The sequence below is a fragment of the Mixophyes fleayi genome, chromosome 12 (genome assembly GCF_038048845.1).
Source record: "Mixophyes fleayi isolate aMixFle1 chromosome 12, aMixFle1.hap1, whole genome shotgun sequence".
Classification (NCBI taxonomy): Eukaryota; Metazoa; Chordata; class Amphibia; order Anura; family Limnodynastidae; genus Mixophyes; species Mixophyes fleayi.
In genome coordinates this window covers 74,440,122-74,464,288 of record NC_134413.1, presented here as the reverse complement: position 1 = coordinate 74,464,288, position 24,167 = coordinate 74,440,122, and the positions used below count along the sequence as shown (strand labels likewise).

Below are 24,167 nucleotides of genomic sequence, written 5' to 3'. Positions count from 1 at the left end.
AAAACCATGGCTCTCGGATGACCCTGTTGGTCTGAGGGGGTCATCACCTAGCTGGCATGGGAACGACCATATATAGTATAGTATAGTCCGATAGCCAATTAGATGAGCAGGATTGTCACCGTCCTGAAAAAAAAGGCTACTTACCAAGATCCAGATGACTTCATGTGACCACCCAATGCCTTCCCGAGCGTCATGTGAAGCCGCGACTCCTCTTAAAGCGGCGAAGGACAGACACGACTGTCATTCATGTAATATAAGTATTATTTTAGGGGTATTCGATTAGGAGTTAGGCTTAACCTTACCTTTACAAGCCGGACCCGGCTTTCGACTCCTAAATTTAACCAGAATACCCCTAACCCTTAAAATAATACTTACATTACATGAATGACACCCAGGTACGTCCATCGCCGCTTAAGGAGGCGTCGCAGCTTCACATGACGTCATTTTCCACAGTCGGTAAGAGATGGGGTCGTCACATGAAGTCATCTGGATCTTGGAGTCGTCCTTCTTCGGAATCCTTATATCGTCTTAGTCCGTGTCGGGGGTAGTCAGTGCCGTTAATAGGTACTACACCCTTATAACCGAAGCGGAAGTATATAGGAGAGAAACAGACCCATCACTAAACAGCGGCCCATTCAGCCTTTATCCCTTCACGGATTATTACAGCCGTCATTGCCAACATTTAGGTGCAGTTTTGAATCACACGTTAAGGCGGCCATGTTGTTCTGTTTCATGCGTGTATTCGATAAACAAGCCCTGTCCAATCGTGTGACACGGCTCTGTGCAACAGTGTATCATGTTCAATCAATCGTTAAAGATATAGCATTGGGAGAAGTTTTCTGTAGTGTGTACCCAACCTTACTCTCAATTGAATGGAGCAGAACAGACCACCACCCTCCCCCAAATAAACAGCCTAGGACACCTGCTTTGGGGAAACAGTGGTATCTTCAGCTCAGTTGTGCCACCTGCTTGCTCTCAGGTTGAACCAACAATCCTTCACTTTTAAATAACTTGGCTATCCCAGGACTGTAACAACGTACCAGCAGCGTAAAGCATAAGACACGAGTAACTAGCAATACTCAAGACACTCACCTGGTGCTTATTCCCGAGATCTCTGTTCATCATTCAGGGAAACAAATCTCCGCCGGGAATATCTGTAAGATAAGAGAACGCCGGGAATCAGCAGTGTTCCGTGTCTCAATGGACTTCAGAGATGGAAGCATGTGGAGATATGGTTTAATCCCCGTTAAAAAGCAGGACACGAACACAATGAAGAGTATTCCTGTGATGTGGACACCGTGAAATGGACTCAATAGGGACAGTGTTACATATTGTTAGACATGGCCCGTGAACCATTAGAGGACTCACACCAATGCTATTCATAAGGACTGAGGCCAACACATAACTTGTCCAATCGCTGTAGGTGGCCTGGGTAGGTGGGGGGGGGGGGGGGGGGATCTCTGGGGGGGTTGTATAACACCACATCCCAGTTACACTTGCTACAGAGAGTTAGAAAATAAATAGACCAATGGATGAAATAACCGTGCTCAGCCTTCCACCTCTTACAAGATCCATTCACCACTCGGAAACGCCGCAGATACTTACAAATGGTCATCGCACTGCCGCATGTGTATCCTCAAACCCGCCACACGGCTGTGACCAGTTGATTGGTCAAATCAGAAAGGTTTGGACATCCGGTGATCAGCCCAGTTGAACGAACCCTACGGGGCATGAATAGTGGGACGACCGTTATCTGACCCCATTTCCCGCCAGTCCCATTTGAGATGTGAAATATCCCCGATATTGCGATTTGATGTCAATTAGGTCTGAACAACCAAATTGTTAGGGAGAATCACAGAGCGCACGACAACTATATGCAAAATACAAGATTACCAATGGTTGTGTGCTCACTTGTTTTATCTGTCAACCAGAGGAAGCCAAGGTACCCTCTGCCTCCATACCCTTTAGTGATCCTCAGTGTAAACCTGGTGTTACTCCATGCTGATCTGGGATACACACAATCATCATTTATTTATATAGCGCCACCAATTTCGCAGCTCTGTACAGAGAACTCACTCACATCAGTCCCTGCCCCATTGGAGCTTACAATCTAAATACCCTAACATACACACAGACAGACATGGGTCAATTTATTAGCAGCCAATTAACCTACCAGTTTGTTTTTGGAGTGTGGGAGGAAACCGGAGGAAACCCACGCAAACACGGGGAGAACATACATACTCCTCACAGATAAGGTCATGGTTGGGAATTGAACTCATGATCCCAGTGCTGTAAGGCAGAAGTGCTAACCACTGAGCCACCGTGCTACCCCAATATTCTATATGTAGACATGTTGACATAAAATAAGCTCTTTATAGCAAATACAGAGCTGTAATTTCCCATAAACTGAAGGACAAGTCCAAATGGGATGGAGAAGGGGGGGTCATCGTGTTTGCAACATAGGGCCACGACAGACCTTAACAGGTTAAGTATGGGTTTTTTTCCTAGAGTGGACTTGTCCTTCAACCTTTGGGTAATGACACAAAAATGGGCCCTGATGGTTCTTTTCCCAAAACTCTACTACTTACTAAACCCAAATATTGTTCAAATTTAGATTTGTTTTTATATATATATATATATATTACATAAAAGTATAAGTGCACATCTATGAACATTTTTTTTTTTGTAGATTTAAATGTAGAATGCACATCGGGTCTTTTTTAAAATAAAATCTACTTCTCTACAACCGTGGGTTAGATACAAACTCTGGTAAACTGTATCTAACAAACCAAACTGGACAAATATCCTTTTGCGTGCTGCTTCGATGGGCAAGCGTTGGGCAGCTCTATCACTCCTGGCACCATTGGGGTCTATTAGTGCTTCCTCCCACATGGGGCCATGACCTGATTCGCATCATTGTACCGCCGCCCCCCCCCCCCCGACATGCTACAACAACTCCTTCTGCACTTTAACCCTGTAAAACATGAACCAGCATTTACGTCCACTCTGTACTTTTCCCCAGTGCTCCCCCGGCTCTCCTCCTCTCCTTCCCTCCCAAAGTAATCCCTTTCATGGCTGCACCCCTGGGTTTCCAGACCCCGTCTGCCCAATCAAGGAAAAGGTAAAAATCCGATAGAGCCTGTTAAGTGAATTAAATTATTAAACAATGGATGAGCCTCCGCTCTCTTGCCTGACAGAGCAATGTTCTTGTTTCCGAGTGAACGCTTTTCCTCTTTCAGTTGTGTAATATTTGTTCTGAGCTCCGGCGATGATCAATGGGAAAGCATAGGCTCACGGCGCTGCCCGCTCATCCACGGTGCCAACGCCGGACCTTAAGCTGTTTGACGAGTCAAGGGCCATCTTTTGTATTGGCGCTGACTGGTATTCGCCAACACGGGAGGAAAACCAGTAACCACTGAAGCCTCGGCAGGTAAGGGGAGACGTCTACCTATTTCATATTACCGTTTGTCTGGACAGATATCCTATCAAGAATGAGTCAAGAGACACTTACGGGACTGTGGCAGGATTTTATAGGTATCCGTCGCCATTGGTCTAGCTCGAGATCGTCAGGCATCGCTGTACAATAGATATGGTTGTTTGTAGAAGACAGGGGGGGGGGGGGGGGCAAAACGTCATTGTTGCGTCGTCGGATCTTGGATCTCGCAATTTTTGGTTTTCCTTTTTAAGATCCAACATAACGGTGGGAGGGAGGGAGGGAGGTCCCAAGGACAATTCCATCTTGCCCTATTTTTCTTTTCTGCCACTGCTGTGTGCCAATGTTTCCTAGATGTGCTAAGAACTGCCGTGTATTTGTGTCATTGCTCTGTCGCTTACCATCCAGCCAGGTCGCTGCAGTCTTTGTCCAAAAGTGTATGAAAATAATAATGTGATCTGTGAGGTGGTCAAAATTGACTGCAAATGACTTGAAATTAGTGTTATTGAGGTTAAGAATAATGTAGGAACAAAAAAAAAAAAAAGAGCAAAATTATGTGATTTTAGGATTTTTTTTATAAAAAAAAAATCCAAAAAAACAAAACCAAAAAACACACGGAGCTAATCCAGATCAAAAACCAAAACCAGTTCACGGGGCTCAGTGAGCATCACTACCAACAACCAGGCTTATTGCAGTGGAGTTGTCGGGATCTAGCAGGTAACCGCAAAAGTTTTGATGATGTGCAAAACGGTACACGAGACATAAAAAGGGGTCAAATTTAAAAGTATTCAAGCACTGGCAACATATAGTGAAAAAAAAAAAAGTACAAGTTAATGTGTCCCCTTTAGAGTAGGACAAAAAAAAATTAAATACGCTCTAAAATTGCCTTGAAAATTTAGCATAGATCTCTTAATGCAGGAGCGACTGACAGGAAAGTAACGGGAGGGGGTGTGAATAGAGTAGCAGAATAGAGAAAGACGGAACAGAAGAAAAGGGAAGTAGAGAGGACAACTGACCCTATACAGCTGCGATAGGCAACCCAATACATGTCAGGGGAAACATTTGCGGACCTCTAACCTTCAAAAAGGGCCACGCGTTACCCTTATTGGCAGAAATAAGTTCAAACAATAGGTGTAATCAAAGAAACAGATACCTATCTGTAATAACATATCAGCAGGGATTATAAAACAAGCGTTATAAACGATAACAAACATCTGACAATACAATACAGAGCAAGACACATACCGGAGACAGAATAGTTCACAATGAAAAGACAATACAAATATAGTGACGCTGCCAGAAACACCAGTCAACGCGAGAGGCCGACTCGGGGAAAGAATTTTTTTAACCCGAATTTCCTTCCTACAAGTCACCTAACCTGCACGCCACCTCCAGGGTTTCTGTCAGCGTGTCTAAAAACCTCCTGTATATAATGTATGTACATTGTTCTAGACAGGTCTGGTCTCCTCCTGCTACCTCGCTGGATTGCCAATTGGCGCCTGATACATCCACAAGCAATTTTTCTTCTATTCTTCCAACAGAAAATTGCATTTACCCCCCCCCCCCTCCTTCTCCCCACTCTATGAAGTTATCAACAATGGTTGAGAGCAGCTGCAAACATGAGACACCGGTTCAGCTGCTCGGCTTCTATGTACCGTGGTCATGTGTCACGGTAGCAAAATGGAGGACGAGCCGTCATGCGGTATCAATCTGTTTAGACACTTTGCAACAAAGGAACAACAAAATAAAATAAAAACTAGAGACTTGTTTTGTTTTTTTTGCTTCTTACTTTCCTCGGCGAACGTTTTCAAATTGTGCATTTCTGGATTATACGTAATTCAATTTAACTTGAGTGCCACAGCTTTGCGAAAGAAAACGTGAGGTAAAGAAGTTCTATATTTGGGGTTTATTTAAATATATCCTTTTTTTTTCACTGTTAGAGTTGATGTCGTGCAGTAGGAGATGGATTATTGGTTCATTTACGCGCTGGAAAAAAAATCTTTGGCCTTGTTTACAAATCCACCTCACTCCCCGCCAGAGAGTTATTGGCTGCGCCGCCCAGGTGGAAGGCGATATCATACGTCTCAGCAGATCATGTTAAACAATCCTCGGATCACGGATATAAAAACTGTCTTCTCAGCTACATTTCGTTTCCGCACCTTTAATGGCTCCTGAGCTGTTCCTGTTCGTTTTTGTTTTTTTTTCTCCTTCCCTGTTCAATAATGGTGTGAGGAACGCGGTTTGTTTTTCAAAGTTATGGCACTTGGTGAATGCCGCCCTTTAATCAAGGTTATTAAAGCGTGCAGCTAAATGCACAGGGCCTTGTAGTGCGCTGGGGGGTTGGCGTGACCCCAAAAAGGCAAAAGAGCACCCGTTGTTCAGTATCTCGGTGCTCAGTAAATTATTTAAAAATAAATGATGTACACTGCCTTGCAGAGCATGCTGGGATTTGTAGTTCGGCAACCCTGATGCAGGCCGTGGTATGTGTTTTGAGACACATAAACAAAGCAAGGAGCCATTGGCTACATTCACACCACTGGGTATCAGGGTAGGAGATTAGATAAGGGGAGGTGGAAAGAGACAGGTTGTAGATAAGCTGTGCCAGACAAATCCCATTTACGCTCTTCACAAAGCTCTAGGACGCGATTAGAAATACATAGGAAAAAAAGGTGACATTTACCATCTGGGAGCAATCCCTATATTAGATTGACAGGGGAACACCACCCCCCCCCCCCCCAAGCCTGGCCTGTCCTCCCACTGTGTACTTAGAGGAGGCAGCCATGTTGTTTCTGTAGCCACACACAGTCTATACATCCACTACCAACTAGCACTAAGGAACGAGCCACTTTGTACCCCATGCCTCATAAACCACCACTAAATCCTAATTTATAGACTGTATATTGCTCCGGAACAATGTGTGCATGTGACGGGTCCACTTTAATTGATTGTTTAGCTCTTTTATGCTAATAAGTGCAATCGTAATTAACCTCACACTAAACAGGCTCGGCTAAGCCAAATTATCACTTTTCCTCATTTTTAATAAAAACCGATGTTGTCGACATCAGGGCTACAGATCGTTGCTGAAAGAAGAAGAAGAAAGAAATGAGAGGAGTACGAGAAGGAGAGGGGAAGACCAGTGTAAATTAGTATTTCCCGGTTGTCTCCCTTTTGCGATTGAGGAACTGTACTGAAGAATGTGCCACGTAGAACACAGTTTTTGGGCAATGCCCCCTCATCCTGCGGGTGCTATATTTAACCTGACAAACGTAGCTATATCCTGGGACCTCTGGACTCTAACCCTCTATTCTTTATTTCCCCTTTGTATTTGTCGGATGTAACTATTAAAAGGACGAATGTTTTGTGTTACACGATTTTACCTAGTTTATAGGACGCTGCTAATAAGTCTGCTTGAAGCGCTCACTATTCAGTGCAGTTGCCATTGTTTGACTTCTCTTCCCCAAAATCCCTCTCTCTCTCTCTCTCTCTCTCTCTCTCTCCTCTAAAGACCCTCCTGTCAACGTGACGTTCCTCTCATAATACATCACACCGAGGGCTCGGCCTGGCAGTAACGGACAAGCGTGACATCACTGTAGTGGGGAGCCAGGTCTGGAATGAACCATTGTAGGATAGTTTGGTAAGGAGCCAATGACATAAAACTATGTAGTATATACATTCGCCTTTGCTAGGCACAATTAAGCTCAGGGAACGTTAAAGTTTAGTCTTCTTTTAACCATTTGCGAACAGCCACAAGATTTCAATCGTGAGATCCCGAAGGTCAAATCAAGCCCCATACTGAAGAAGGTTCAGGAGGAGAAGCAGCAGAGGAAACGATGGTCACCACCTAACAACAGATCGGGGGGGAGGGGAGGAGGGGGGGGGGGGCGGGGAAACGGCCAACTCCCCAATCAACCAGAACAGCGGCTCATTTGGCAAACCATACTTATGGCCAGATTACTCGACCGGCCATTTCATCGGTGCCTCTTTCGGTCACTTTGCGGGAACTTATTCTCTGGGCGGCCTGATGACCCTACAGAAGGGTAACAGAGGTCAACGAACGCCTTGACCAGACTTGACGTACTACCCAGCCAAAGTGGATAATGCAGAATGGATGTTTTTCAGCCTGAACGCGCTACAAGACGACTGCGGCTGGAAGACCGTCAGATGCTGGCAGCGTGACAGAAAGTGAGAACGTCGAACAAGGAGGCAGCAGAGAGGAGAAATATGACACGGGGAGAGAAAGGAGTGTGAAAGGCGATGAAAGACGGGGAGAGGAGTGAGGAAACAATTCGGGGAGGTAAGACGGAGCAAGGAAGAATGGAAAGAGACGGGATGACACAGCTGAGGAGAAGTGGGAAAAGCAGAGAGAAACAAATGGGAGCGAGGTTAGAGGGGACACATGAGACATGAACATGACGGGAGAACCGATGACTGAGTAATTGAGAGAAGGGAGACACAACAACAGGAACAGAAGAATAGACCGGAATTAACCTGTAAAAACGTCAATAGTTGGACCAATACAGATATATAATTGAAGAAAGATTTGATGGAACGGCAACCTGTGGAACAACAAGCTCCAGCATGCCCAGCCAGCCCAAGGCAGTCATGTGACTTCTAGTTCTACAACTGGATAGCCACAGGACATGCTGAAACTTGCAGGGCCACCAGGTCAACCAAGCCCAAAGCAACAAATGGCTTGGAAGAGATCCCAAGGCTCTCGTTGGTTCTCCCTCACTCTTTCCATTTAGTTATTTCATTCAAAACGGTCCTCAGCAGACAGACAATATAAGGATTAATGATGGCAAAGCTCAAGCAACCCCGGCCCCATCATTGTAAACGTTCCCTAACAATAATACTCCAGTGGAACAGCGCCCCTAGTGGACAAAAACTTTAATTTTAAATAAAAAATAGTAGACTAGGCATCATTAAACCTATAACATCTCTCTGACAAGGGAGTATTAGTGTTTTGGGGGAGGGGGGGTGTTTTGGGGAGGGGGGGGGGGGTGGTTCCCATACGGCTACAATTGCCTTAATATATCAATGAACGTACAAACAAGTTCAGAGACTTTGCCCTTATCTCCAGCTTAAGGGACGTTTGCAGCGAGTATACATATTTTAAGATGAATCACCTTTCATAAATTATTTTAAATGAGTATTGCCATGGGTGGGGCCTGTATTTCACAGACACACTGGCGGACAGCCAGATCAGGCGGGCGCAGATCTACATATGCACCCAAAATCCGTCACTATAGACATCGCCTATCCCTACGCCGAATGCAACCTCCAGGAAAACCAGGACACGCCTAAAACGTGAACCAAATTAGGGAGCACGAAGTCGCATTTAGCAAGGGACAGGTGTTTGAGCTTTGTCTGTAGTTAGGGAACACGCGGAGGGGGACTATTGAGAAATTCACTGCCGTCAGGGACTTCTCCTGTGCATGCAGCCTGCGTACTACAACGCCATCTAGCACCCCAGAGGAATGTGGGACATGAGGGTCCAGAGCCTGATACTGTGACCGTTAAGAGACGCCACTTTCGATTTAACTGTCCAACTTCCTTTTTACAGAAAGGGAAGTGAAACTGGCAGATGTTTGATGAGCAAGGATGCAAAAGGCAAGACACAAAGGGTGTGAAGATGCAACATCTTAAGAGGAAAATATAGACGACTTGACGTGACTTGCTTTGCAAAAGAAAAAAAAAAATCCAACTATAGCAATGGCGGACTTGTGCAACCCACCGTAAGTTGGTGCGATCCAACCACCGCCATTAAACACAATATAAACTGGAAGAAATGATTACATGTTGCTATATATTAATCGCTACTCTCTCCGATATTAAGGCAGCAATCCCACCCCCGAGAGCTGGGTCGCAGATTGACTGTGTCTGGCAGCCATGTTTGTTTACCAAGTGGAGAGATTTTATAAAGGAGATAATGATTTGTAGGAGGATGGCTTAATAAAAAAAAAAAATAAATAAAAAAAAAAGGATTATCAGATGCATACTTAACTTGCTACATGAAGAAAAAGAAAATCTATCCGAGATTGTGAATTTATCCAGTCAGGAAGTTTGTTTTAAATTTGCTGCCGCAATATTGCTCGCTGCAAAAACAGTCAGGCCCTTAAAGCTGCAGAAGAGCTGATAAGTGACAATGTTATTTTACTAACACAGCAGGAAAATGAATAACACTGTGTCTTATCAATCTTATTATTGATTAGGGAATATACATAGGGCCCGTGCCGATACTACTTAAACTTACATACAGATACCCTGCCGTTATCACATCACACTCACATATCAAAGAGAGAATGTAAAATATCTGCGCTGGATTCAGGGGGTATGGACAAAAAGGACGATGGGGTCTAACAACAAAGCTCTACCTCAAAAAAACGTGTGGTAATCTGCAGCCACCAATCAGACGTTTGCTTTTAATCGGTTAGAGGAATGACAGCTACAATATGATTGGTTGCAACGAGGTACGAGCATCCTCGGTGACAGCATTAGGGGAACGCACAATAGGCTTGTTTACAACTGTGCGCGACCCGTCGTTTTATACACACCATCGTCACAGAACATAAAATGACGCACATTACACAAACTCCGCCATGATCTTTCAGCTGTGAAGTGTTTTTGCTCGCTCATAACAAGAGCTTAAATGCTCTAGGGGTTAAAAGACTGGCCACGCTCCTAATTAAGAAAGCAAGCACTCGACCCGTATTTAACGGAAATAATTACCAGATTGTTTTCTTTGCCGATTTCTCTTGTACATAGCAACCCTAAGCTGAGGTATCTGCGGAGACAGCGCAGGGAGCAGACTAATGATTAACCCACGGAAGCTGGAGCGGACAAGCAACGGGCGCTCGGAGATTCGCAAACAGCTTCAGTGCGGGGTTAAACAACCCACCTTAGCGCCATCACATGGTATGCTTAATAGTGGAAAGGTGTAGGCAGCCATTTTGTGGGTTAAACCAACGCCCAGCCAATCAACTGCCTTGCAGCTAGCGCCATTTTGTTTCTCGAGCTTCGGTGATGTCACACGTGAATGGATAAGACTAAATAAAGGCTCGGACCACAAAATGGATCCCCCCCGCTGTTTGTATAGTACAAGCATAACGTGAGGTAGTTTTATCTGCTGCGTCTAACAAAAAAACACATCCAAATCAGGGCAGTTAAGTGGAATATCCTAGATAATGGTGCCACACAACACAATCCTGTCACCTTATCACACACCACTGTTTATTTTTTTAGTTTAAGCCCTATTATTTCAGCCATACTCCACTTTAAAATGTACCCAGATGAACCAATAATTCAGCCGGTCATTGGACTAGCAGCACTTTGTGTGTCAGTGATATCACTGGTTCCTAGTGAATTCATGAGAACAAAATGGCTGCCTCCACTAAACAACCTCAGAGACTTAACAACAATAAAGCAGGAGTGAAAATAGGCAGCATTTAATCCAAATTTATTTTTTTTACAGACACATAGCAGCGGCATTTATAAAACGTCCAGTGTGACCAACGTTAAAAGGGCAAAATTGCCTCAAAAAAATGGGGCAGACAATACAGAACTGCAGCGCGACGGAAAACTAGCGCCTGTGACGAAAACAGTGGCGTAAATAACGCCCACGTCCTACGTTAGGTCAGATGGATAATTACAAGGGGACATTAATAAAAAAAAATTGTAAGTGCAGTTTATATAAACCAAGAGCCTTTTTTTTTCTTAAATGTTTCCCACAATTTAGTGTCAATGCAAAATTGGACTGTGTGACAGAAAGCCGTGGATTGTATAGTACTACAAATAGTTGTGGCTTGCCACATCAAAAGAGTCATGGTTGATCGTTTTCGGTGCTTTGTCAAAGGTTTGCCCATGTGACATGGTGTGACGGGTTTTTTTTTCCGCTTAACTCTTTGAAGATTTTCTTATGGTGATGTTTTGCAAAATATATGTACATTCCTTCTTGTACAGCAGCAAGTGTATTAAGCACTGTACAGCGAGCGAAACAGGACAAGAGGACTTCTTGTGCAGAATACAAGCAAGCAGCACAAAATACAATAAAAATAAGAGAATTTGCACTGTGCCGATGGCCAGGATTGAAAAATAGGGACAATGTCTAACAGTAATCTAGCTAAATCCTTCAACTCTTAAAGATCAAGTTGTGGTTTTGTCTCAGAGGTGTGAGGAATTGGGCTGTATATAAACACAGTTTCACACACACAAGTGCGGAGAATTACTGAACCAAATGAAAAGCCATCCCTGAACTCAAGAGCTTACTATCTATGCACTTCCAAACACTTACTGACAGACTTGCAACGTCCTACAAAAACACTTGTTCAAGTACCACCACCCTGTACTCCTACGTTATAATGGTTTTGCAGCACAGCTAGCTACTGTCATTTACGGAGAACTGGCGGCGCCGACCTGCAGGTTGAGAATGGTATTGCAACTAAAAAAAAAAAATTACATGAGCAATACAAGTACTCTTGTTTTGTTAAGAGATATTGCAAGATACACAGACCCGAACCTTATAATGCATTTAAAAAACTTTTACAAAACAAGCCCAAGAAGTTTGTTCGAGGGCAAAAAACAGTGTGTTCCAAAACAGACTGGGACAATTTCATTTAGTTATTATTATTTTTTAAGCAAAAAGATCCCCAAGGCTGTTTCTGTTGTTCCCACCTTCATCAATAGATGAAAAAAAAAAAAAACAATTTATTTCCATTCATTATTCATGTGTTTAAGCAGCCTGCGGGTTAAAGTAGAGGCATTTTGAGCAAGGCTTTTGTAAACTGTTTTTATGTTTCAGTGGCAGAAGTCCTAAACCACTTTTAATAATGCTGGGCTGATATCATTTGGGAACAGGAGCAAAGCATGCTGGGTAAGGCTCTCTTCTATGCCAGGGACACCGTGTACGACATGGGCTTAGTTGCTGCAGTTATGTTGTGTATTTCCCAAAATTATGAGCTTAGTACCGTAGAATTATGGTCAAAAAATTGATAATTTATTACCCAAACTTAAAGAACATTTTATTCATAAAGCCAATAAAATTTCCATTCGCACTTTTTATTGAATGCAAAATGGCCGCCAGCCACGAGGGGTGCAGTTTCCACACTCCTCGCGGTTAGCGTGCCCCCCCCCCTTCCCGCGCCCTCTGTTATTTCACAATATCTTGGGAAAAGGACTAACACGTGGATGACGTGATCCTTCCTTGCCGTCGTCCCTGCGAATACCTTGAACAGATGGTTGAAGTTATAAACACCCAATCAATTTAAATGTGATTTTACAATGGAATACCAAAACCAGAGAGAGTCATTTTATTTAGTTTTAGATCGGCTATTTTTAAACTTTTTTTATTCATTGAAGAAATATATCGAAAAAGTGAACAGTAAACATTTTAAAATACGAAACAGCGCCATTTCTTATTTTAGTATAATGTGGGAGGGGGGGGATTTGTAGGAGAGGATACAGGTACACAACATAGTGAACGCTCAGTAAATACTTTTTGGGTAAATGATATTTTTGTATGAATTTAAGTATACTGTCAGAGCGTTAGTTCCAAGGGAGGAGATTAAATTCAGCGCAAGGTGCCGCAGAACATCTCCACGCTGTTCGAACGCCCATACGGTAAGGAATCTCCGTTCAGTTTTCTGCCCACCTATTATAGGCAAAATTCAGATAACACGGTTTACCAAGAATTCGTCACATCCTCGTTGTACGGTGGAAGAATATCCCACGTGCACAGTGGGCAAATCTGCCCCTGTTGCGATGACGGGGGTGTAAATGATTGACTTATGCTGCAAGAGGGAAAAACACTAAATTGCTTTTGCATGTAGCACACGCAAAATGGACCTAATTATTCTTACGCTGCAAAATTCGAGTCGAGATAATAAACGCCACCTCCCAGCTCCAAGGGGTATATTTGCTAAACTGCGGGTTTGAAAAGGCGGAGATGTTGCCCATCGCAAACCAATCAGATTCTAGCTGTCATTTTGCAGAATATACTCAATAAATGACAGCTAGAATCTGATTGGTTGCCAACGGCAACATCTCCGCTTGTTCAAACCCGCCGTTTAGTAAATATACCCTTAAATCTGTTCTCAGGATTATAAAAATTGCACCCCTCCCTTCCCCCTGCAGTGCAACATGGATTTACCACAGGGCAAACTTTTAGTTTTGCTTCTATTCAGGCCCCATGTCTACACGTGTTATTTTTTACCAGAGAACGGTGTCGGATTCTTGTGTCATTTAATTTAATAAAGAGATATGTGAGTCACTTTACTACGGACACTGAATTTTCCTTATCAATGGACTATTTTACTGCCAGGTTACCCTCCAAGACAAAGCACACGGTTGTGCGAGAAGCCGGTGGGGTATCTGCGTTGTATTCGTACCCACGCTTGTTCCACCTCAGTATTAGGTTTTAAAGCAAATCAAAATTTACTTCATGACATATCGTGAGGAATTCTAATCGACTCCATATCCGTTACCCCCATAAAAGCACCTATACGATTTTACGCAGATGTCGATACAATGAGGATCGAGCCACAATGGCTGCTAAGTTGAACCACCTCACTTTATTTATTATTATTTTTTTTGGGGGGGGCGGGGGGGGTTTCCAGGTACGGTAAGCAAAACAAACACTGAAACGAGAGCAGATGCTGGGTGTGAAGGAGCCTTTCACGGCCAGACCATAACAAAGCGTCACCGATTGCTCAAGAGCCCGAAAAGGCAGATTAAAGGCATTTTTTCAGCTGATGCAGCCAGAGGAAGGGAAGTGAAGATGGAGAAGAGAACGAAAATAAATCAGACAATTTAAAGAGAGATGTGAGGCCAGAAAACAGAGATTGCAATAGTCTATCTGGGAAGGCGATCAACGCGTGAAAGAGTTTTGTCAGGGTCACAAAACCAGAAGTAAACGTAGGGACAGATTTTGAGGAAACGCTGACTGAAATATGAACACGAGGAGAGAGCCGGACCATCCAGTGTCATCTGTACTCTACACAGTCACTCGTACTCAGCCTCGCACATATATTAATATCCTATATTGCTCTTAAACAACAAACAGGGCATGCTGGCGTTTGTAGTTCAACAACAGCTGACTATGAAATTATACAGAAAATATACAGACGCTAGTAAAAATAAACATGAAATAAGGTAAATTGCATAACTATTTCCAATATTTTATCTGACACACTTTGAGTTTCCCATTTATTCACATTATATTGTTTAAGGCAGGCTGTGAATCTCGAGATGTGGTATGACTACAAATCCCAGCATGCACTGCCAGTCAACGGCAAGACACAGGTTGCCCACCTATAATCCTGTTGACAATGGGCCGGGGGTGTGGCCAGACTTGGGTGGTATATTTACTAAAGTGTGGGTTTGAAAAAGTGGAGATGTTGCCTATAGCAACCAATCAGATTCTAGCTGTCATTTTGTAGAATGTACTAAATAAAGGAAAACGAGAATCTGATTGGTTGCGCTATATATATATATATATATATATATATATATATATATATATATATATATATATATATATATATATATATATATATATATATATATCCATCCACCGAAAATAAATATTCTTCTTAATTTGTGAACGCGTCAGCTGTATACAGATGGAGTATATTCCAAACAGCAAGTCATACCACGTCAGACGTGGGCCTCAGCGGAAATGGCAATGTGCTTTTCAAGGTGCAAAAATAATATTTTCACAGGCAACAAGAGATGTTGTTGTAGCATTTTATCTGACTATTCTTCAACAGCCACATTTCTGTATGGATGACGCCAGAGGAACAGGTAACACTATGTAAACCGTTCCGCAACGCTGCCTGACACAGAACCTGTCAGATATCAGGTGAGAGATCAGATAGGATCTCTGTCCATCATGTAAAAGGGGATTTTTACGGTACTTATATCAGCCTGTACATTTGCTGACATGATAAACTGTAATTGTGCGGTACAGTTCTGTGCCAAAAACATAATTCTAGACCTATGGCTCTGCAGGTGTTGTGAAAACTACACGACCCAGCATGCTTTGCCAGCAGACAGGCAGCCGAGAGCTGGCAAGGTACGCTGGGACTTGTAGTTTCACAACATCTGGAGAGACACAGGATGGCCAGGACTGTTCTATGAGGAAAATAATTTGATATAAACACGTCAAATGACAAGCGGTGGATAATAAGCTCTGCTTCGATACATAACGGTTGAGAACGTCAACTATATTTCTCTGTGGCAGTATTATTTATTTATATGTTATTCTAATTATACAGGAAGCTACTCATGTGTCTGTGCTAACATTCAAGGAAGGTCAAAACAGCACGGATTACTCCCATTTTAAGGTTCAGGTCCATTTCAAGGCAAATTGTGGGTGTTGCAGGAGGTAGTGCAGTAAAGATGGCCGCCCTTACGACAAGAATTGATGGTGTCTCAGCACTGTCCAATGACTAAAGACTATATTTACCACCCACCAGTCTTAGGGCTTGGAACGAGCATGTATGTGACACTGGGGGCCCCTCTGCTCAGGCAGCAGATTATTGGGGGAGGCAGACGGGATTACTTTTAAAGGAAAAAAAAGTGTATTATCAAAAACATGAATGGGACTTTTAACCCAGAAGTTTAATCATGGTGGCTCCATACTTCTGTGCCTTCTTCCCTTTCCCTCACACAGCAAGTCCCTGCAACACTCCTTATACTGTGTAAGAATAATAAGAAGAGAAAGTTACAGAAACTGCATGGGGATTGTTTTCTGTAGAGGAGAGAAAGCCAATTGCCCTCCACAGTCACCTCCTGAGTTGAATGTATGAACTTCATTTCATACAGAGGCGAGTTGAAGCTGTAATGTGACAGGAGCTTCAAATCACTACCTCTGTACTGTTGAAGGACCCTGCTCCTTCCACTATATAACTCTCAGTCTGTGGCTTCCTGCTGCCTCCATTCCCCTCCTCACATCATGTCACTGCCCCTGTCACATGCAGCCCTGTCCTCACTAACACATCACTCATCTCCTGATATACTCTGTGTTGCTGGAGGACCCTGCTCCTTCCACTATATAACTCTCAGTCTGTGACTTCCTGCTGCCTCTATTCCCCTCCTCACATCATGTCACTGCCCCTGTCACATGCAGCCCTGTCCTCACTAACACATCACTCATCTCCTGATATACTCTGTGCTGCTGGAGGACCCTGGCTCCTCCCACTATATAACTCTCAGTCTGTGGCTTCCTGCTGCTTCCATTCCCCTTCTCACATCATGTCACTGCCCCTGTCACATGCAGCCCTGTCCTCACTAACACATCACTCATCTCCTGATATACTCTGTGTTGCTGGAGGACCCTGCTCCTTCCACTGTATAACTCTCAGTCTGTGACTTCCTGCTGCCTCCATTCCCCTCCTCACATCATGTCACTGCCCCTGTCACATGCAGCCCTGTCCTCACTAACACATCACTCATCTCCTGATATACTCTGTGCTGCTGGGTACCCTGCTCCTTCCACTGTATAACTCTCAGTCTGTGACTTCCTGCTGCCTCCATTCCCCTCCTCACATCATGTCACTGCCCCTGTCACATGCAGCCCTGTCCTCACTAACACATCACTCATCTCCTGATATACTCTTGATCGCCGAACAGGAGCAATTGTAAATTTGGTATTACATTATTACATTCCCCCTGACAGAAGTAACTCGACGAGCTTCCCACACACTGTGCTCGACGCCAGCAAAATTATATTCTTTCCACTAAGAACGCGCTTTGTCTACAATGACTCCGATGTGCTGGTTAGGGGACAATGGGGTTAAATGGCAGGAGGGGAGAGCAGTATCTGACAGGAAGTGGACTGTCGCTGTGGTACGTTGTCACGGCCCTGTACAGTAAGTCTGTATCGCTGACCACCGGCCTGAGAGACGTCTGGGGGGGGCCGGAGAGCAGATCTCCGCTCACAAAGCAAGGCCTGCACCACAGGAAAGTCTGGCTTGAGCAAGGACACTCATAGCTGCGGGCTTGTCTATGTCTTGTCTTCCTGGACAGGCCTCATTAACTTCCCACCAAAATTGCGGCACTTGGTTTAACAGCTAGACGACAAAAGGGGGCCTTCCGCACGGATCGTACTTTCAGCATCGCCATTTTTTTTAAAGTCTTGCGTGTTGGTGACTAAGATAGAGACCGACCGCATTAGCACTGCACAGTATTAGAACTTGGCAAAGTGCAAAAAAACGTAATTGAAGGTGTTGACGTATAAATGATCCAACATATATTTGTACCATAATTTATTCCATTTCAGAAGGTTACTACGATATTAACCAGATTCTGAGAGCAATAACTAAATTGAGCACTACAAATGCAAGCATTAGCCTCAGGCTTATTAGTAGAGGCAGAAATCACAAACGCCACATCTGATTGGGCAGCACGGTGGCACCGTGGTTAGCACTTCTGCCTCACAGCACTGGGGTCATGAGTTCAATCCCCGACCATGGCCTTATCTGTGTGGAGTTTGTATGTTCTCCCCGTGTTTGCGTGGGTGTCCTCCAGGTGCTCCCGTTTCCTCCCACACTCCAAAAACATACTGGTAGGTTAATTGAGGGGAGGAGTGTGTGTGTGTGTGTGTGTTAGGGAATTTAGACTGTAAGCCCCAATGGGGCAGGGACTGATGTGAGTGACTTCTCTGTACAACGATGCGGAATTAGTGGCGCTATATAAACAAATGGCGATGATGATGATATGACATCTTGTCCTGATGAATGTTAAACCGTTCATAAACAGGAGGTGCAATGATGTCACTAGTAGTTTGATAGGCTGGAGGTGATGGATCCACTTTAGCCACCAAAGCCAGCCAAGTAGCTTAGAAAACAGTCCCGTAACTCAAGTAGAGTCGCCATCGACACGTCAGTTGGGTTAAACGATTCTGGCTCTGTTCGTTCAGCTACAGAGCTGGTTTTTCCTCTCATCTTAAAGCCACATATAGATATCATCACTCCACCCCTCCACCAGTAGTTTTAAATAAAGAGGAGACTTCAGATAACATCTTGCTTCTCCAATGTAGCCGTCCCTAGGTTTCAAAATCATCATCGATGTCAGATTAGGATCAAAGTCTGTGATAGTAATGAAACCTTCCAGTCTCTCCATAGCGTAAAAAAGGGAAATATATTCCTTTTACATCTCCTCCCAAGTCTCTGAAACGACCAACCCGCAGATAAAGTCTTCTCTAGATCGCCATATGTCTATTCACTGTTCAACTGCGACTATAGAAACCAGCAGCTACGTCTGCCCCCCACGAACGTCAAGATGAAGTTTACATATACTCTGTGCTGCTGGGGGACCCTGCTCCTTCCACTATATAACTCTCAGTCTGTGACTTCCTGCTGCCTCCAATTCCCTCCTCACATCATGTCACTGCCCCTGTCACATGCAGCCCTGTCCTCACTAACACATTACTCATCTCCTGATATACTCTGTGCTGCTGGGGGACCCTGCTCCTTCCACTATATAACTCTCAGTCTGTAACTTCCTGCTGCCTCCATTCCCCTCCTCACATCATGTCACAGCCCCTGTCACATGCAACCCTGTCCTCACTAACACATTACTCATCTCCTGATATACTCTGTGCTGCTGGAGGACCCTGCTCCTTCCACTATAAAACTCTCAGTCTGTGGCTTCCTTTAGTTCAATTATACAAAATGCCTAAGGAACGGTACTAAATCAACTTTCCTGCACATAATATAAGACAAGAAACATTATTATATAAAACGTCCATATAGAATCACATTATTCAGTGTTATTTACACCGTTTAGTCAATTAATCATTATTACCACTTCAATTAATTTTTTAAAAAAAGTGTGCTATTTCCCAGGTATTAATAAGCAGTTTTAGTGAATGAATCATTTGTCCAGACCCACTTAATAAGCACATTTCTAAACAGACTTTCGTGCCAGAAACACATTCATTGTTTGTGAATTCTCTTTGTTAAAACCGTTAAAACATACCTAACAAATGCTAATGTGCTTAATAATCTGTGAATTCTACTGTTTCTAAAACAAAAAGGTCATCAAGTAGCCGAAAAAGAACAATAGTCCTGAAAACATGAGATAAAACGGGTCACTAAGCCTAACATGCAACTTGATTCAATAATAATATATTATAAGAATCCCAAATAAACGCACTGTGAGCATGGAAAGTTCCCATAACACGACCCTGGAGAATTTTACATTGCATAATGCTTGCTGTCTAGCGTAACTGACATGCTCTGCTTGAATATTTAACCTTTTTGCCATACAACAGATTCCCTTTGTACACTGCACAAGCTACTGGGGGTGGTAATAGCAATTCTGATATTGAGCTTATATGCACCACACAGCGACCAGACGCAGTAAATATCTTCCGAGCCCTCTCGCTGGTCCGCACCGGGCTAGAGAAGATGATGTCTAATCTCCGAAGGGTCCCTGATTAGTCATAGACTGTAATATAGAATGAGTCATGCCCACGAGACGTGCACTGTTGTCAGGGGCGACCGTAGAGTGTTTCCGAACAAGGGACCCTCACGGTTACCATGTGACTGTGCTCGATGCCTCGTTCCGACCAGGAAAGGACCTTCTGGATGGTCTGTAAAATGATTTTCTAATCGGCTACACACTGGGGCATCATAGGGGCATCTGAATGTTACAGGCTTGCCTCTGCCTGCCAGGGTAATAACAGTTTAAGTGACAGCCCTCCTCTTCTTCAGCGACACCCCACACACACCTGTCTATATGGATCTTACAGGGATCCGGGAACTGGACAGGACAGGAGGGGGGCGGCCGGGCTCCACCCCGAGATACGTCCCTTTCCCGGACTGGAAAGTCTGCCAGCTGCAGCCTCTGGGACATAGAAGATATTCTCTTAGGAAAGAAATCTGCTGGGTAATAGAACTTCGTATAAGAGCCATATAACCCCAGTACTGGGGTCATCATCAGCCTCACTGTATCCAGTCAGAGGGGAACTGACAGGAACAGACCTCCTGTGAGAAATAATCTACTGGAATGGAGTTGTGGAGATGTTCAGAGGAAATCTACATTTAGGGCTTCTCAATGTGCCACGGGCAAAACTGGCATGGGGGGTAGATTCACTAAACCTTCTAAAAAAGGAAAAAGTGGAGGTGTTGCCAATAGCAACCAATATGATTCTAGTGTTGTGAAACTACAAGTCCCAGCATACCCTTCCAGCAATAAGCTGCTATATATTGGCAAAGCATGCTGGGACTTGTAGTTTCACAACACCTGGAGTGTCACAGGTTAGCCAACACTGTTCTAGAACATGATAGCTGGAATCTGATTGGTCGCCCACAGCAACCAATCAGATTCTAGCTATCATTTATCTAGTACATGCTAGAACATGATAGCTAGAATCGGATTGGTTGCTATGGGCAACAAATCCACTTTGCGAAAAACAGGTTTACGGAAACACAGGGACTGTCCAGGGAAAGCCAGGATCCCTGGAAGATGCTGTGCAAAAACTATTACCATGTATTCAGCTAGGGCAGTAATCCAATATCTAGAAATCCTATATACACACAATGCACAGGGAGAGCTTTGCATACGGAGCCTGCGAGGTTGTGAATAATACAAGTCTGTAGGTCTAAAGACTAAATTCCCATAAGGAAAATAATGTAATTGCACCCCTGATTAATCTGTGTTCGGGAGCTTGGTTCATCATATTTTAATTATAAAAACAAATCTATTTTATTTCCCAGTGCACATATAGACCACACATTCAGTGGCGGCTGGAGGCTGCGTTCTGGCCCCGCAGCTAGCAGCATATGACCGTGTGTGCGCGCGCCGCGCCAAGCGGCTGCACCCCTGGGGGCGTTTTCAACGCTCTCGTTGCCGGGCTAGGTTCTGCATTTTTCTATACGTCTCTTCAAAGAGTAGAAACACTTTTTTTTTTCTTCTGTGAAATGAAAGTAATTAACATGCCGACAGCAGAGACATATGTTCGTATAGCTTTAACCACTCCCGTGCCCTCCGACACGGATAGCTGAACACGGTCATACCAGAGACATGCGTGGGAAATTGTCAAGAGGCACAGGTGCATGTAAAGAGGGGGGGGGGGGGGGGGATATATGTAATACGTGGATAATGCTTGTATAATAGCTCGGAGCAAATTTTTGTACACACAAAAGCTAAACAATATAGAAGCATAGTTGGCTCCCACAATGCACAAGTCTTTTCTATACATCTCCTTGATTAGCATTTATTTCTCTCTCCCCAGCCAAAAAATTAGAATATTCAGCAATGGTGCCCTTAGCAGATGGCATTTGCCACCTCAGACTTTTCTTGTCAGACTTAAGGAACTTATCCGCAATGCAATTTAGTGCCCAATTAGATTGTGGCAGACCAAATTGGTTTCTAATTCCCGCCTGTCTCAGAAAATAACCCGCCAGTTGCCGATAGCGACTGGAAACAAAATAAGACTGTGCATGATTAGCGCCATGTGGCTTTGCATGTGTCGTCATCCTTTAATGCCTCTAAATAAGAGTGAGCCCTTCGTCTCAAGTGCCGCACAACCAAATCTTTCCAATTTGCACACGGATCCGACCACTTGGCTCTTGGATTGGGCACTAGTTACCCGATCTCATTCAATGTGCTGTTGGTCCATGTACCCAATATAATGCCTCCATAATATAAATCTAGCTAACATATAGAGTGCCTCTTCTCTCCAGATTGTTACTAGAGGCGGCCATTTTGAGAGCTGAACAATTCTTCAATAGAGCGCAACCTACACATTCACTAGGAACTAACGACATCACTGTGGAAGGAGATATAAAGTGCCCCATATCTCAGCGATGTCACTTGTACCAAGCAAATTAAAAGGCGTTGCCATGAGTATTGTTACAGCTCTCAAAATGGCTGCCTCCCCGTCAAGACAATGATATAAGGAGTGGTTCAACTATATTCTATTGGTTTATAAATAAGTTCTGAAGGAAATATTTTCACATCTAACACATTTCTTGCTGTATTTTGTACCCTATTTATATATTAAGCTCAAATATATCTCCCCCCTATTGGATACACACTTTGTACCCCATACGGTACCTCAGCTTTCAACACCACTTTACCCGTGGTCACATTGGCTTATGTCAGCTGAAGGCAGGATATTCAACTTAATGTTAATATTTTTAAAATTGCCAGATCATGTACAATCTACTGAAGCATAACTATACAAACACATACCAACATTATTAATATATCTCCCAACCAATCAACATTAGCCTGCAAGTTCCATAACATAAAACAGGAAACCAAACGACTTAGAACACGTCAGTAAATTGAACAATTTCAGTATTTTACAAAAGTTTTATGGGTATCGTGGTTATTCTCCGAGACATCAACAGAAGAAAATGTATGAGGGCTATTTTTGGATATTCAAAATTATTATTTTTATTTTTTTTTATGATTTTGGAGGTCGAGCTTGGGACACGGAAACACACTGTCAGAACGATCCCAGAGGAACCGAAACAATCCAAGATTTACAGATATCCCTATTTGAACACAAATTGGGCGTCTCATGGTCCAGGACTCGGGGGGGGAACACAGACTTAACCCTTTACAATAAAGAATCTATATATATCTATATCTATATCTATATCTATATATATATATATATATACACACACACACACATATATATATACACATACATATACACATACATACATACATACATACATACACATACATACATACATACACATACACACACGATACAGAAGAGTCGGAGCATAAAACGTGCTGAATATACAAAGAACGAAAACACACAAACTGTCGTGTTCATGGTGCAACCAAAACCAACCAATCAGAAATTAGCTTTCATCGCTGCAGTGCAAAATGGAGTGATGTAAGCAAATATCTGATTGGCTTCCGTGTGTTCTGGGACAGATTTGTAAAGAAACTAAATTATTTTAGTTAGAAATAACTACTTATGCCGACACGTATTACATCAGGTCTGTGGCGAATACATTTAATTGTCACATAATGGAGACATTCTCTGTTTAGTAGACTGAGTATGGCCCTTAGACTGTACGCTCCAATGGGGCAGGGACTGATGTGAGCGAGTTCTCTGTACAGCGCTGCGGAATTAGTGGCGCTATATAAATAAACGATGATGATATTGCAATACAAGAAACCACTCTCCCGCTATCTATCTGGCCCGACTACTGGGAAGATGGCTGAGGTAGCGTGATATAGCGCAGGGTTTAATCAGAACGAAGTTAACGTGAGAAAAATGCCATCGAGATGCCCCATGGCCCCGGGAACAACCTTCCCAGAGCAATGACAGCATAGCCCAGCCTGTGAGAGCCACAGCAGCAGACTGGATTCCCACGGTCCAGCATTAAGGAGCTGCTGTTATCAGGAAAAACAGGAGGAGTCGTCCTACAGCCACTCTCCCTTCTCCTCCTAAAAAGGGAAGAAGACGGCCTGGGCTTTTAAATCTTGTTTACCTATCGCAGAGAGGGGGGGGGGGGGCAAAGATACCAGCCTCACACATTACACAGATTTTTCTCTTACTATTGCACCCACTCTCTATACGTTCGTTCAATGCCAAATGCAGGTCTATATGACCCTGTCTATTTATTGCACCATATAAAGAGGAGAGTCCAAAATAGTCATATATTTAGTAAAGGGCCACAAAACAGCTATAAATACACGTACGGGGGGGACTGGATCCCAAGTTGCTGTTATCAGGTGACACCTCGTATCTGAGCGAGCG

At 43.6% G+C, this 24,167-nt stretch overlaps 1 protein-coding gene across 8 annotated transcripts in view; it reads right to left on the bottom strand.

Annotated features, from left to right (window-relative positions):
* The window catches only part of MEF2D (myocyte enhancer factor 2D), a 123,323-nt gene that overhangs the window by 68,859 nt on the left and 30,297 nt on the right, over positions 1-24,167 (bottom strand). For 7 of the 8 annotated variants that reach the window (XM_075193131.1, XM_075193134.1, XM_075193136.1 and 4 more), the window contains exon 2: positions 1,093-1,154. The exons of the other annotated variant lie outside the window; for it this stretch is intronic. The gene's annotated coding sequence lies outside the window, so the exon portion shown is untranslated. The remainder of the gene's footprint in view (positions 1-1,092; positions 1,155-24,167) is intronic. 8 annotated transcript variants of the gene reach the window in all.